This window comes from Podarcis pityusensis, assembly GCF_964106645.2.
Source record: "Podarcis pityusensis genome assembly, chromosome: 2".
NCBI lineage: Eukaryota > Metazoa > Chordata > Lepidosauria > Squamata > Lacertidae > Podarcis > Podarcis pityusensis.
The window spans coordinates 99,099,012-99,115,424 of record NC_138029.1 but is presented as its reverse complement, the minus strand read 5'-3'; the positions used below and the strand labels follow the sequence as shown (position 1 = coordinate 99,115,424).

The 16,413-nt window shown below is 42.9% G+C and overlaps 1 protein-coding gene across 1 annotated transcript in view; it reads right to left on the bottom strand.

Moving 5' to 3' along the window:
- The window catches only part of TAFA4 (TAFA chemokine like family member 4), a 141,913-nt gene extending 125,823 nt beyond the window's left edge, over positions 1-16,090 (bottom strand). Inside the window, exon 1 of the mRNA XM_080995943.1 lies at positions 15,882-16,090. The gene's annotated coding sequence lies outside the window, so the exon portion shown is untranslated. The remainder of the gene's footprint in view (positions 1-15,881) is intronic.
- Positions 16,091-16,413: the final 323 nt, after the last annotated feature.

The window sequence follows — 16,413 nt, the reverse complement described above, 5'->3', positions numbered from 1 at the left end:
GCGCTGATAAAAAGGCAGTTGGAAAAATATATACTAATAAAGCTGTATTCGACGGATGAAAGTATATGATGTTTGACATGATTGAGAATCATGGGGACTTCCGGGTTGGCGCGATCAGGAAATGGCGGATTCCCTCCGAGCTGCGGAGGGAATCGGCTCCGCTGAGGACGGGTCTTGCCGCGCCGGCGACGCGGGGACCCTTAGAAACCGCAGGCGCTGAAGCCTGCGGACGGGAAGACTCGGTGGGCGCCTTAAGCGCCCCCCCGACCCACGAAGAGCCTTTTTAAAGGCTGCGGAGAGGGTACGGAGGGTGGCGTGGCGCTGAGAGTCGATCGCTACCTCGGTGGAGCGAAGCCGCGAGCCAGGACTGGAGAGCGCTGACTTCCTTCCTTGAAAATTGGACTGAAAAAGAATAACCCGTGAGTAGATGGAATTTGGCTTTAAGAAACTTTTCCTGTGAATTCGAGACGACCGGGGGGTGTGCTAAAAGGAAGTCCGCACCCCCCTTACTTACAGACAATTCTAAGCAAGGAACGGAGAACTAAGGTGGAGAGGTTATTTTGTTTAATATAAAAGAAACTAACTTCCACGATTTGACAAAAGAAGTGTTGTACTGGAGAGTGAGAGTGGAACTTTGGAAATTTTTGATGAAATCCCCCCCCCCCGGACCAGGGGGAGTCCCGCGTTTGAGCCTGTTGAAGAGGAATAAGGAGTTTGACAGCTGTCAAAAGAGCTGTCAAAGGGACAGTTTCAGTTAAAAGTTTGTTAACTAATATCTCTCTGGACTAAAAGTGCTATAAATTGAAACAAAGTTGTTGGAAATTTGAAAGAAAGAAACAAAAAAGATTTGGACTGTTGGAAAGAGTTTACAAAACAACTAGAATCCCCCTAGGGGGATTCTTAAGGTATTACAATGGCTGCAGATGGAAAATTACAGGCACAGATAGACAGGATGTTTTTTCTCGTGGGAATATTGCAAGAGCAGAGCTTGACTATGAATAAACAACTCATGACCTTGACCTCTGGAATAAGCAACTCTGCTGAATGCATTAAGGACTTGACAGGAAAGGAATCTGCAGCTGAAACAGAAGTGACATCTCAAGAATTGGAAGAGAAAGTACAGATGGGAAATATCAACAAAAAGCCTACAATGGTGGAGTGCAAGGAAAAAGACTCTTGGAGTACATGGATTATAAACCTGCAAAGGATGTTAAAGATGAAAGAGGGGGCCCCTAAAGTATTTGGAATACAGGAACTTAAAGGAAATAAGAAATATGATTGGGGCTCCCCTGTTGAACATGAAAGACTGGTTGATTTTTGGCAGCAGTTGTTATCAAGCATCCTGGTGGGAAGAAAAACTGGAGTGACGGGGATTGAACTGCTTCGAGACCTGACGACCAACATAAAGGATTTCCAACAAAACCGGCGGAGAGGAACTGAAAGAGATTTGAAAGCCTCGGACATGAGGAATCCAGGCTAAAAACTACTGCTGACTTTTATTTGAGAAGGGACTAGTACCTGGGGAGGGGGGGAGGGGAAAGCAGAATTGTAAAAATGTTTATGAATTTTGGGTCGGGTGAATAGGGCCTATATCTAATATAAAAATGAAATCTGTGGAAGGGAATTTGGGTCGACCTTAGGAAAGAATCTAAATGTTTATAAGAGATGGGGATAAGAAAAATGGGGTTAACTAGGAAGAGTTATATCAAAAATATTAATCTATAGGTTAAGGAGGAGAAGCTAGAACTTGCTGAGCTAATTATGGGAATAGGGATGTAAGAAGGGGGGTGGGGGGGAGTCCAGGGAACAAGGTTAGGAAAGTAAGGTCCTGAGAATATGCTTGTCTTGTTTTGTTTTTGTTGTATTTTTGTGTGTTTGTCTTTAAAAATTTTGAAAACCCAATAAAAATTTATAAAAAAAAAAAAAGAGAATCATGGAACCAGGGACGGATAATTATAAAGCGTTAAAATCGAGATGTGGAAAATATGGAAACAACGAGGAGAGGCAGGACTGGGATGTGGAGATATGCTTCAGAAATCCAGACCGTGGGGAGCTCCAAAAAACTGATAATTATAATTTGGACTATAATTTGGACTTTTCTATTTTAGTTTTTTATTTGAATTGGAGTATTATGATTGGATATATTAATTGGATGGTTTTTTATTGGAAAATCAATAAAAATGATTTTTTTAAAAAAAACATAACAACCAGAAGTGCCCAAGTTCTAAAAAGCATTCAAACGTGTTTTGAAACTGAAGAACCTAAGAAAATAAAAAGGTCTTCACCCAACACAAATGAAACCGCAATGCAAGAACATTGGAAGAGCTGTGCTGGACCAGGCCAAAGGCCCGTCTAGTCTGCCATCCTGTTCTTACAGTGGCCAACCAGATGCCTATGGGAAGCCTGAGATCTCTTCACTTGCAGCTCCCAACAATTGGGACCCAAAGGCATACTGCCTCTGTCAGTGGAGATAGAACAAAGCCTTATCCTCCATTAAAATGTCTAATCCTCTTTTAAAGCCATCCAAGTTTATGGTCATCAGTACATCTTGTGAGAGTAGCTTCTGCTGCCACACAAGCACAAGGCAAACTTCTCTCATTGTTTCAGTAACATAAAACATTTGTAGATTTGAGATTACATAAGGCCTAATTTCTCAGATCTTCTCTCGGCCACCTGAAGTAAGACAGAGTACCCTCCTCTGTTCTTCCTGCTCCCTTACTAGATAGTGAGTCTTTCATTTCTCATGACACTGGGGAAGGCTTTCCACAATTGGGGTGCCACCATCGACCGGCTCCTCTCCTTGGTAGCTACCCACCTCATCTCATTGGGGCAGCTGGAAAATGGCACTTGAAGATGTTGTCAGGGTCCAGGCAAGTATATATACAGCTTGCCAGAGTACCTGCAAAACCCAGAGCTGGAACTAGCTCCAAGTTGCAATGCCACACTTGTGATTTTCATTCCTTGTAGGCCTCATTCTCCTATTGTCGCCATTTATGTAGTGCCATCAATATGTGCACACTTTATAGGCCAACATAGGCAAAAAAGACTTACGTCTTTCAGGGAAAGGACCATAGGTCAGTGGGAAAGCATTCCAGCTAACATCCCTGGCATCTCAGACACGCAAAAACATGTATGTATGGAGATTCCCCTCTCCAGTGAAGTGAATACAGATGTCAGCATAGACAGAACCTCATACTATGCACCAGGGCACACAGGTGGCCCTTGACTTGGGCAAGAGCATCTTGATCTGCTCTTCCCCAACCAGATACCCTACAGATATTTTAGACTACAATTTCCATTAGCCACAGCCAGCATGGTCAGTGGCCAGGGATGATGGGAGTTGTGGTCCAAAACATCTGGAGGGAACCAGGTTTAAGGGAGGCTGGTGTAGAGGATCACAGTTTAACTGGTATATTGTAGTATGAGCCATGGGCAAGAGCCTAGTGCCAGGACTAGTGGTCTGGAGGTGTATCAAGACCAAGAATGAGCTGGAGAGGACAGGTGAGCTGGCTCACTGCTAGACTGGCAAGCAAGAGAGATAGCAAGGCAATACGTTGAGAGGCAAGTAGAGGCACCCTAATCTTCACCCCGACTGGAACTGAGGAGTCACACCAGAGTCTGGGGGGCTTTATCAGATTATTGATCCCTTCTATCAGCAGACCCTTCTTGAGCCAACAGCAGATAGGCCAACCCTTTCTGGCAAGCACCACGATAGCCTGGATCTAGCTGCCAAACGGCACTGCTTGACTCCTAGCACCTTGAACAGAAACAACAGTGGAAGTATATATGGGTTTACTGGAAGGTAACAAGGTGTGAACTTAAAGCAAAGGGAGTGAAACACACACAACCTTATAGCCTAGGTATTAAAGCCACACACTTGATTGAAGGAGCTCCAGCTGTAATGCACTGTTCTCTCCCAAATATTTCGTACTCACCACAACTCTGTGAGGTAGGTTAGGCTGAGAGATAGTGACTGTACCAAGGTGAGCATTGTGGCTGACTGGGGATTTGAACCTTGCTCTCCCTAGTCTTAGCCTTTAAGCGCACTGGCTTTCACACATGCAACTTGGGCTATTCAGGGTACATTTTTGTTTACTCCTGCAATGCTAGTAGTTTTTGAAAGGTATGTGGCAATTCACTGGAACAAGTGACACTGTGAATTGTGAATGAGATGAGGAAAGAAAAAACTTGATTATTATTATTTCTTTAAATGTATTACAGGAGGGGTGAGTTTGACGATTACCTCCGATTATTTAATGCTTGAGGCAAACAGAATTAATTTCTGTGTATATTATTAGCACCTCACCCTGCTGAGAATTTCCCATTGTTACACTACGGAACATTGTAGTCAGACCGCTCACAGCTATTGTGCATGCTTTTAAAAGAGGTAAATCTAAATAAATTACGTTATTAATATATTATCCTTACTGGAGAAGCAGCAAGGGGCCAATTGAAAAGTGACCCCTACTGTGACTGAAACTACATGGGTATAAAGTATTAACGCCATCAGAACGCGACACGGGGACCAAGCACAAACAAACAATTTTAATTCCTTTTGCAAATGCTCTACTCATTTGCAAATATGTATCCTATCTAATCTTTTCCTGAAACTTATTTATTCAGACTTTCTATTCTCATCCCATACTCTTGACTACAAAAAAGAACAGCCCTAGTTCTATTGCAGAAGGAAAGCTGCTATGACTTCTCCAGTAAGGCTTTCTGGAGAATCACCTCCTATGATCTAACTGTTGTTGTTGTTGTTGTTGTTGTTGTTCGGATTATTACAAAGAAGCATTTCATTCTTCATCTTTTCCAACAAGGCTTTCTGCAGAATCTGTTCTGTTGTTGTTGTTGTTGTTCTAATGTGTGGATTATTCCAAAGAAGCGTTTCATTTCTTAACTTCAGTTAAATGGGTAGAGACCATAAATCAGCCAGTGATAGAACACATGACTGATATGGAGATTTCCCCAAGTCCAATCCTTGGTATCTCCAGCTTAAATAATCACATGGCAGTTAGGGTTGGACAAATCTGTCTTCCTCCAGCTCATCACTTTAACATGTGTTCATTAGTAAGCCCATTCTATCCCATTTCCACATTAGTGACCAATCTTTGGACAAACAAAATGCCTAAGACAATGGGGATTTTTCTTCCGTGTATATTCCTTTCCAGGAAGAGAAGTCCCATCCCCAGTTTGCTCTCAAGAGATGAGATTTAAGTCCCCAATTTGCGAAGAGCTGCTTTCACAGTAAGAATAGCTCACTCCATCCTCAGATTTGTGAGGGAAAAGCAGGAATACATATCTGCCTGCTCAAATTTAGGCCTAAAATTAGGCCTGAAGAGAAATCTAAACAGAACTAGGGTGCTAGCTGAGGTAGAAGTCGATTTAAGGTAGGATCAGACAGACAGGTTCATTCCCTCCCTTGAGGAATTTCTCACATTAAGAATTGTAGGGTTGAAGAACAAGAAGGGACTATGTGGGTCATCTAGGGACGCAGGTGGCGCTGTGGTCTAAACCACAGAGCCTAGGGCTTGCTGATTAGAAGGTCGGTTGTTCGAATCCCCATGACGGTGTGAGCTCCTGTTGCTCGGTCCCTGCTCCTGCCAACCTAGCAGTTCGAAAGCATGTCAAAGTGCAAGTAGATAAATAGGTACCGCTCCGATGGGAAGGTAAACGGCGTTTCCGTGCACTGCTCTGGTTCGCCAGAAGCAGCTTAGTCATGCTGGCCACATGACCCGGAATCTGTATGCCAGCTCCCTCAGCCAGTGAAGCAAATGAGCACCGCAACCCCAGAGTCGTCTGCGACTGGACCTAACAGTCAGGGGTCCCCTTTACCTTTACCTTATGAGGGTCATCTAGAACAACCCCCTGCATGCAGGAATCTTTTGCAAACGTGGGGCTCAAACCCACAACCCTAAGATTAAGAGTCTCATGCTCTACCCACTGAGCTATCATTGGCTGATTCTATACAGGCAAGTCTCCACAGGCATTCCAGAAACCAACAGGAATATGATGCACTAGGCATAACCACCAGGAATATGCAGTGCTAACAGCCCATAGTTATGTCCAGGCTGAGCCATAGAAGTGAGCAGCAGGACAGGAGCCAGAAGCTGAGACAGAGCTGAGGTGCCAGAGCCCATGAGACACAGAAAAATACACCAGAGCCAGGCAGGCCTTGATGCTCAGGCAAGGCCCTGCTCAAACAGGAAGACTTTTATAGCCCTATCATGTTCAGGAGGGCACAATGGTTAGTGGACAGGACTCAGACCACAGCTTGAGAATATTTCGCTGCCACGAGCATTTTCCAAACAGCAGTTCATGTAGAACCAGGGCCTCTAACATAGGGGTACAGCTGTACTGACTCCACACCAGCAGGGGCAGCTTTCATTTTAAAAAACAAGTCAACCAGACATTTCTGGAGAAAGTTAGAGGACAAAGTGTGGAGGCAGCTCTAATGTTTCAGGATGCATGTTGACCACCACCAACCCCATTTGGGACTCAGGACGGGCCCCTCCCAGAACAGAAGCAGCTGGATAAAGGATGGTATTGGGGTATGTTTGTTAAAACACTTTCCTCATGTCCACAGATCCTGTTGGCATCCCTGCTTAGAACCAAAAGTCTTCAGTTACAGCAGCTCCCAACAAGTCAGGAAGATTCACATGTACAGCCCCACAAGGGAGCCAGATGGAAGCTGTTTCTGTGAACTACCACATGAGGGCTGAAGCATACCTTCCCCTCAGTGAGGGGAAAGTATAGTCGTACCTTGGTTCTCAAACGCCTTGGTACTTGTACGTTTTGGCTCCTGAAAGCCGAAAACCTGGAAGTAAGTGTTCCAGTTTTTGAACATTCTTTGGAACCCAGACATCTGACGCAGCTTACACGGCTTCCAATTGAGTGCAGGAAGTTCCTGCAGCCAATCAGAAGACATGCCTTGGTTTTCGAATGTTTCTGGAAGTCAAACGGACTTTCGGAACGGAGTATGTTCAAGAACCAAGGTATCGCTGTATAGGATATAAAACAGGCTAAATATGCGTTAGGCCCATGAATGGTCCAGCATGGTACAGCCTGCATGCCTTAAAAGAAGAGCAAAGCTACAAACAGAAGAGAATGCTAGAGTAGCTTCCCAAGGATTTGCTGGAACTCCTGAAGGAAAGGTGACAAACACATGCCTGTACACAAAGCAAATGCAAAGTATACATATACATATGTGAGACACATCCTCAGCATGAACTGCCTTTGTTTGTGGAACACAATTCCACAAAGGCACTGTGCCATGGTTTGCTTAACAAATCCACGGTTTGCTTAACAAATGCCACAGAGGATCACATAAACCATGGTTTGTTTCTCCAAAGTTTGGCTTGTTTTCCTGCTGCGCTTGTCTTGTGCTTTTGCAGCTTCCTTAGCCATGGTTAAGGAAGGGTATTTGGGTTCACACGTTAACCACAACTTGTGGTCCGCAAGCCAGCCTAACCAACCTAACAAATTTGTTGTGAGGATTAAATAAGTGGCTGTGTGTGCTACCCTGAACTCCTTGCAGAAAGGGTGGAAATAAAATACAAGAAAATAATTAACTATGTTTTTTTTAGTTATTGTAATCATTTTACACTGACAAATATCTATTTTTTTTAAAAAAAATCAAACCTGTTGAAGATTATCTTCCTTGTTATAATATTAATACTTTTAAAATGCAACATTTGGTCAACATTAGACTGGTCAAATACCCCTTCCTGTTGTAAATATCCTTGTTCTTTATAACACAAGAAGAAAATTAAATTACTACTAGTGTCAATATATGCAGTGTTTTACAACTTACAGGCATTTACTAATTGCTATCTCAATTCTCTGAGTGTGTTGTAGCCAAAATAGGAAAATACAGAGAAAAGGAGGATGTACCCGCTGACTCAGGAGAACCACCAAGATTTGCTAAAGTACAAAAAAAAATTTGAGAGGGGGACCCCTAAAAGGGGGAAGCACATGCAAAGCAACCCAGTGAAGACTGAGGTTGCTCTCGGATTACCTGTTGATTAAACATTTGTTCTGATTCAGGTGTGGAGACATACTACGTTGTGTAAAGCAGTTGCTCTCCCATACTTTCTCTCACCACCAGAGCACCAAATCAACTTTAATTGTACAACCTGAATTTGCAGGTTTGTGATTGAATTCCACCTGACAGTAGTGAGAGTCTGGAAGCATCCTGAGTGTATACAGGGTCCCCGGAATGCTGACTACTGTTAGGGGGCAGGGAAAGGAGGAAATAGTGAGAAGAGAAATGGAATGGAGTATCCGGAACAGGGGTGCTCCCTTTTACAACATTTTTTTTCCCCACTTATTTAATTAGATTGCATCAGGATACTTCTATTGCAGTTTTCTCCTCCCAGGGGGACCAAATTTAGCACCAAGACTTGAAGTTCCCCACCCCTGGTCCCAGGCCACCATTGGAAACCTCTGGACATAAATAAAATACATGGATTGCACGGTGCTTACATTTATCAAAATTTATATACGCTTGATTACAGTAAAACCTCCAAACGGTTTACCCCCCAAAAAATAAAGATTTCAGGAAAAGCAGTCAAAGATAATTAAAAGTAACACCAAAAAATGATTAAAACATATCTACATGCCTGGATAGGCTTGCCTAAACAAACAAAAAACATTTTAGGCGTGACTCCAAAGGATTGCAGTGGAGGTGCCTGCCAGGTGTCACAAGGCAGGGAGTTCCAAAGTGTATGTGTTGCCATACTAAAATATTGATTTCTTACAAGTGCAAAAATCAGAAAGTAGCGCAGTTCTCTGAGCAGAGGTGTTATATGCTCATGGGGTCTCGTTCCTGTCACGTTCTGTGCCAACAGCAGTTTCTGGGTCACGTGCAAGGGAAGCCCCACACAGAGTGCACTGTAGTAAATCCAGGCTTGAAGTCACCAGTGCCTAAATCCCGATGTAACACTTCTATCCAATGAACCAAACCCCCACATGTATCCCCTACAGAGCCGGATTTAGGTTTGATGAGGCCCTAAGCTACTGAATGTAATGGGGCTCTTTATATGTCCAGCTGTCCTTTGTCAACAACCAATTGTCACTTTTTTTGTGCTGAATATATGCTACATGGTAATTTATGGACCTAATAGGTATCTAAAGCCATTTGCACATGTTGCAACCAGTCCATGCAGAATGTAGGCACCCTATATATAGAAATGAGCAAACCAGTGATATTTTTAGGGAGCAGGCTAGCAAGCAGGGCCCATTACTTACATCACAGGAGCCTACACAACACAAAACACTGTTGCTGTATGTAGGTTTTATTTTATGTTTTTTATCTTATATTTTGGAAATGTACATCCAATTTTTTTTTCCTTTAAATTTTTTTGGGGGCCCCAAGAGAGTGGGGCCCTAAACTATAACTTGTTTAGCTTATACGTAAATCCGGCACTGATCCCCAATAATCTTATGCCTGATAACATGCCCTTCTTGTTCTTGGCTTCCAGACTTTCAAAATGCTAAGGGCCAGTACATTTGTATGAGTTGTTTTAAAATTTTTAATCCATTAATCTTTCTAGAATGCACAACCTGCTAAAACTACAAAGCTTATCTCACCAGTGCAAAGTGAGTTGCAACATTTTCAACAGGGGGAAGGGGCTTAATCCAGACATACCAACACCTTCCCGAAGTGCCACCGAGCTACAATACTGCCTGCCTAAGACTTGCACCACCATATGCATACACACATTGGACTTCAGCCTGAATTGGGTATCATAAGCAACAATATTAGATACATAAATCTGATGGGACAAGATCTAAACACCAAAAAAGTATGCCACAATTAAAAATCTTTTAAAATAATCTAAATCCTCATGATGATTTCTTTATCAGCAGGAGCCCTTGTAATTTTCTAAGTGTTTTTTTTAATGCCACAATAGATCAAAAGATCATTACTATTCAACTTATTTGAATATTTCCTAATTCCCTAAACAGTTGCTTACTGTTTTCTAATTTAAAGTAATTCATTACATGCACATCTTGCATTTTATGTCAACTCAAAGTGAATTATACATTCTCTCTCTCTCTCCGATGATTCAGTGGCAACATTTCAGTCATCCATATGGTTCATTTTATTTCAGTATACAAATCGGCAGTATATATATAAATTGGCAGCAACATAAAGCATGATGGAAAATTACCCCTCTTTAATAATGCTAAACAATTCTAATGATCCCATAGGTTATGCTAAACAACAACAAATATGCAAATAATAAATATGCAGATAGAATGCTGTTTTTCAAAACTAGAGCTTCTCCCAGGCAGCTCGTACTAGAATAGATGCAGTAAGTTTGTAAATGTTTTCAAAACATCCCTGCAAAGTTTGAAGGCAAGGACAGAACAGTCTTCTTCTCACTTCAGTAGTGAATTCTCTAGGTATATTTAACTTCCAAGTGAGCATGCATAGGATTATAGTCTAATGCACTTTGTGGCCTGCAAAATCATTAGTATCTTTCTTCCTCTGAACTCAGAGTGGGATCGGGGCAGGCCTTAAAATGTACTAGTGCATGGAGCAAATGTAGTGTTGCACTATAATTGCTAGAACAGTTTTGGAAGCAAGGCAACCCTTTAATATCTTCTGCTACTGGTATAACAATCTCAGCCTTCAATAGCAAGGGGCCCTCAAGATGTTTTGGACTTCCAACTCCCATCAGCCTCTCCAGCACATGCATTATGGAAGTTGTAGTACAAAGATTCTAGAGGGCACCACACTGTTGAAAGCAGTATTACCTTGTTCAGAGTAAGTAGCTCTTTTTTTCTTTCCTTAATAGAATGCTACTTGTTGTTTTTATGAAGCTTTACATCAGATAGGCTGTTCAGATGCTGTGAGACTCCAGCTCCCATCAGACCCAGACACCATAGTCAGTGGTCAGGAATTAGTATTATTATTCAATGTATATACTGCTTAATGCCAAAACAAGTTTCTAAATGGCTTACAAATTATTATTTAAAAAACAAGCTGCACCAACCATTGCAAGATAGACCTTCACAATGGGAGTTGGTATAGTCCAGGAACATCTAGAGGGCCACAGTTTCCCTATCCCTGAATTATATAGAATCATAGAATCTCAGAGTTGGAAGGGACCCAAGGGTCATCTTGTCCAACCCTCTGCAATGCAGGAATCTCAACTAAAGCATCCAAGACAGATGGCCATCCAATCTCTGCTTAAAAACCTCCAAGGAAGGAGAGTCCACCACCTCTCGTGGGAGTCTGTTCCACTGCCGAACAGCTCTTACTGTCAGAAAGTTCTTTCTGATGCTTAGTCGGACTCTCCTTCCTTGTAGCCATTGGCTCAGGTACTACTCTCCAGAGCAGGAGAAACAAGCTTGCTCTACCCTCCATGTGACAGGATATTTGAAGATGGCTATCATATCTCCTCTTTTCCAGGCCAAACATACCCAGCTTCCTCAACTGTTCCTCATAAGGCTTGGTTTCCAGACCCTTGATCACCTTGGTTGCCCGGCTCTGCTCACGTTCCAGCTTGTCAATAGCCTTCTTTCATGGTCCTAATTAATTATATGCTTCCATCAACCTTGTGAGGACAGCCCATCTCTTCATTTCACTGGAAGACAGCAACCTGTCCAAGGCTACCACAACTGGGCTGATATTTGGAACCATTCCTTCAATGTCTGCTCTCCAGCTTTCTTCCCAATTTACAGTGGGGAACAGGAGGATAAATATTAGGGTGAACTAATAAACTGGAGGAAATCAGTGAAAATAAGCGTGCAATAAAAGCATACTGTGATCCTTCACTATAGGAATAGCCTTTAAAATTATTGTCAGCAGAGCAACCTTTTGTTATGCGTTTGGCAAGGGGAGTAGGCTGTATGCCTGAGCCTCCCTTCTAATTCCAGGATCCAGCATGGATTCAATTGCTGAAATAGCCAGGCCAGCCTGGTAAGGGCCTGCTACATAGTATTGGTCATTAAGGTAACAAAGGGAGTGGCTCTGTGCAAGGCGCAAATGGGTGGGACTCCCTCCCTCCCTCAACTGTCTGCTACTTAAAAATAAAGTATGAAAGGCCAGAGTGGTGAGTTGAGTTATGTGAGCTAGAAGCTTGAGACAAAAGCTGCAGGATGGAAAGGCAGAGAGAGAGAGAGAGTGAGAGAGAGAGAGAGAGAGAGAGAGAGGGAGAGAGCCATGCCTGATTTCTGCTGGAATATGGATATGGGAAAGGCAGGACACTCTTGGGTGTTGATGCTGTGAAGACCTCCATCCTAGGCTGAGGTTGTATATATGTGTAAATATGTGCAAATGAACCATATATCCTAAAGACACCACAGTCTCCGCTGTGCCTCGTTCTGAAAGAAACACAAACCCTGGAAACCCCTGGAATCTCGCACCACTCAGAGACTGAGGTAGTGTGCCACACTATACATATCTGTTTTGTACTACATAGGTTAGATAGGACAGCTCAACAGCACTGGTGCAATTTAATTAGTTCCAAAACAAAAATGCATGGATAAACAGAATCAGAGAGGATGCTGACATGATGTCAGGAACTATCTTTAGTTATTTAACATGGTCCACTTTACTAATCACTGTGACAAAAGGAAAATTATGATTGTCCTTAAATCAAGAGATGGAATCTTTGATCTAGCCAAGCTTTCATTCTTTCTATCTATCTATCCATCCAAGGTATTGGTATTCCACCCTCCAGCTTTTTTAAACAAAAAACCCAAGGGTGCTTAACATATGGCTGATTAAATCAAATTTATTTATTTATTTATTTATTTATTTATAGTATTTATAGGCAGCTTTTGGTCCTAGATGGTCACCACACAGTTCACAGAACGATTGGGCGGCGAGGTGGGGGGACTCATCAGTCAAGTAATACTCATCAGTCAAGTTGCTTAAACAAACAAAAACCACCAGTAAAAACAAATTCAATAAATTAGGCATGATGCAACTTACTTAAAATGCCTGCTAGACTAGAAAGGTCTTCATTAAAGCACCTAGAGAAGGGGGAAGCGTCTGATCTCAGCTGAAAGAGAGCTCCACAGAGTCGCGCTCACAATCATAAACACACAGCTCCTGGTGGATCTGAGCCATTGGGAAACACTAGCAGAAACTCCTTCAAAGATTCCATTGATCAGGGATGGATGTAAGGAATCAGGCAGTCCTTAAGACATCCTGGACCCAAGCCGTTAAGGGTCTTATGAATTCATACAAGGAGCTTACACTTGGCTTGGTAGCGTAATACAAAGTGACAAAATATAATGTATGGAATTAACTCAGCAAAACAAGAGCACCAGATCAAAGAGGAAGAGTCAGTAAAATCTGTAGAGGACCGCTGGATGTTCTGCTGGGTAAACACAAAGGCTTTCTGGGAGACACATCAGACTCTGTTGCAGGTTAACCTATCTTGGGAAGGCTTTCCACATTGAGGATACCATATAAACTAAGCAGGACCTCTTTGATCACTATCTGCCTAACATCAAGGGACTCAGAGGTGGATCTCCAAAGATGACCAGTTAATTTGGGAGGAGGCAATCCTTTGGGACCCCATGACCTTTAGGACTTTGCTTACCATTAAATAACTTTAACTGACTTAGAAGCAGTACAGAAATCCCCAGGACATATTTCTATGTAAATGGGACTGAATTGCCAGATGCATATTTTTGTTCGGGGTAGGGGGTGGAACTGTGTGGTGCTGGGAATGGCACTCAGAACTTGTTCTCAAACTGAGATGTTCTCTGTACGCTTGTCGCAATTACAGGGAGTGGAATGAAACCACCAAATGCATATTGCAATATGGCTTTGGCCAGGGCATGGTTCCAAAACACCTGATTGGCTGGCGATGATGTCAAGCGCATGCTCAATCTCTAGTGGATGCAGTTTCAACATCACTTATCCTCAAGGAAAGTGTTAGCATAGGAGTTTCTGCCATAAGTAGCAGGATCTTAACCAACATGTGGAAACAAGAAGGGCAGTTTTTCAAACCTCATTTTCAAAACTGAACTAGTGCTTTGCTAAGAGGGCCACTTGTAAAAGCATCTTTCTTTCCAGAAATCTCATTGGGGGGAGGTGTTGTTTCTGAAAATTCAACTATTCCAGAAATCTTGACATTCAGCACCTGAAGCCAGTTCATGTCACAACAAGAGGTTTGCATAATTTCAATTTTTCTAGCAAGGGCTAACAGTGCACTTGTCACGATGCAGCATGGAGTATATTATAGTATACTTACGCTGTGTATAAACAAAATAATCTCTAAATTGGATTCTTTCAAGCACATTGGCCTATGTGTAAAAGTGAGGCCTGGTCCATTAGGGCAAATGAGGCACTGCCCCACCAAACCTCAGCTGCCTGTCTTCTTACTTAGGCTCAGTTACAGCAAGGAAAAGGATGAGGACAAAACTGGAATTTGTTGGCCTTGCCTCTCATTGGCTCCGGTTCCGCCGACTGTTGGCCTCCCTGAATTCTGCTCCACCAGTCTCAATGGGCATCAACCACCACTGCTTGTACATGGTGGTGACAAAAGAAGGCTAATCCAAATAAAAAATGATAAAACTCAAGATTCTAAGTATATTTTTTGAATATTAAAATGAATTGCCACAATATTTTTTCCCATACAAAGACCAGACAGGCTGCAAACACCCAGATGGTCCCTGTGTTGCTGTCTTTAATTAGGCTTAATATTATCATCATAAATATAAGTCGCCAAAATGGACCCACTCGTTCCCTGGGCTGAGGGGTAACTGTTTCCTCTCTTGAATGATTTGGTGAGAGAGAGAGAGAGAGAAGAATACCCTTTCATGGGTCTCTATATACACAGGTTTACCAGAAGACTACAGCATATCAGTAAAACATTATGCTTTTTAAAAAAAAAACACACACAAAAAAATGAATTCAGTTACTTCCCATCAAAACATGCAAAGGGGGGGGGGGAGAATGCCAGCTACGCAAATACAACTTGTGCCAGGGAAAATGTATGTCAAAGCAATTTGAAAACACATCTGTGCAAAGGTTTGCATGCAATTACTGTGTGCGCACCTTGGAATATATTGAGTGGCATACTGGGAATACGCTGTCGTGAGTTATTTATTTTTACAGCGTGTGGAATCGGGGGGGGGGGGGAGCAAGCAGCCCACAACATCTCAGCTGGCTACCTGAAAACTAAGGAGTATGATGGACAGGAAATGCTTTCCTAGCCACAGACACCTGCACTTACCGTTAAGCAAAGGACACCACACAATTAAGCATGTTAATGCCAGGGTACCGGACTGCTAATACAAAAGTGAGGACTGATCAGGTCTATATATCTGTGGCTTGGACTTTCTAGCAATTAGTTTGATACGCTGCCCTGATTTACACATACACCCTCTCACCCTCTCTTGTCTCCCAACACTTCCACTGCTCCAGCTAGGTAGCTCACTATGTTAAATTGGGCTTACTCAGAGGTAAGTATGCATAAGATTGCCGTTTTAAGTCAATCTACTCCCACCATGGTATAAGCTTCCTGGGTTGTAATACACAGTTTGCAAATAATGCCAACGAATGCATGCAGAATTTATTTCACACAGGCCAGGTAGCAAACAGGCTTTAGTGGCATGATGACATCAGTCACTGTCACAATAAACTGGGGCTAGTGGTTCCAGATGCTCCTTATGTTAAGGGAAGTTGTCCCTTAATACATATCGTCGCAGCAACACAGTACTATTTGTCTCGCTCCCCCTTGAGAAAAAACGTTCCTATAGTTTTGATGTGCGCACACCTCAAAAGTTGCCCGGTTGAGTGGGTGGGTTTTATTCTGTTTTTCAGCTGTGATTAACTTACAAAATGGAAAGACTAAACGGGAAGAAGGATTCTCTCTCCGCACCCACACGGATGGGAACTCTCCACTCACCTCCGTCTCATGTACAGTACTTCATTTCTAAAACGATCTCCTGTTAAAGCACAGCTCTTCGTCCGCCGATAAAATGAATGAACACGCACTTTATCTCCTGCGATCAGCCATATTAACCACGCTTGGCTGGGGCTGTCTGCGGATAAAGGAGTATAACAGCAGGAGACCCACTTCGTGCGCTGCAGGCGGCGAGAGGAGAATCCAAAAAAAGTTTTATTTCACTCTTTCCGGGGTGGGGGGAGTCTTTACCTCTCGACGTACCTCCTTCACACCTCCACTTATCCTGGATAGGTTTCAGGTTTCAGGCAAGAAATGAAACCGTATGCGGCGGTAGAGGGAGGGAAAGGCGACAGCGGATGGGAAGGGAAGAGCCTGCCCGGCTACTCCGCACCTCGATCTCGACCAACAAGAGAGGACACATCATCCATCTTTCTGTCTCTCTCGCTGATGGATCCTCACTCCTTTACAGGCTTGCCACGTTTCGCCGCTGAACGGACAAAGGAGACTTTATTTTACACCCCCGTCTCGAGCA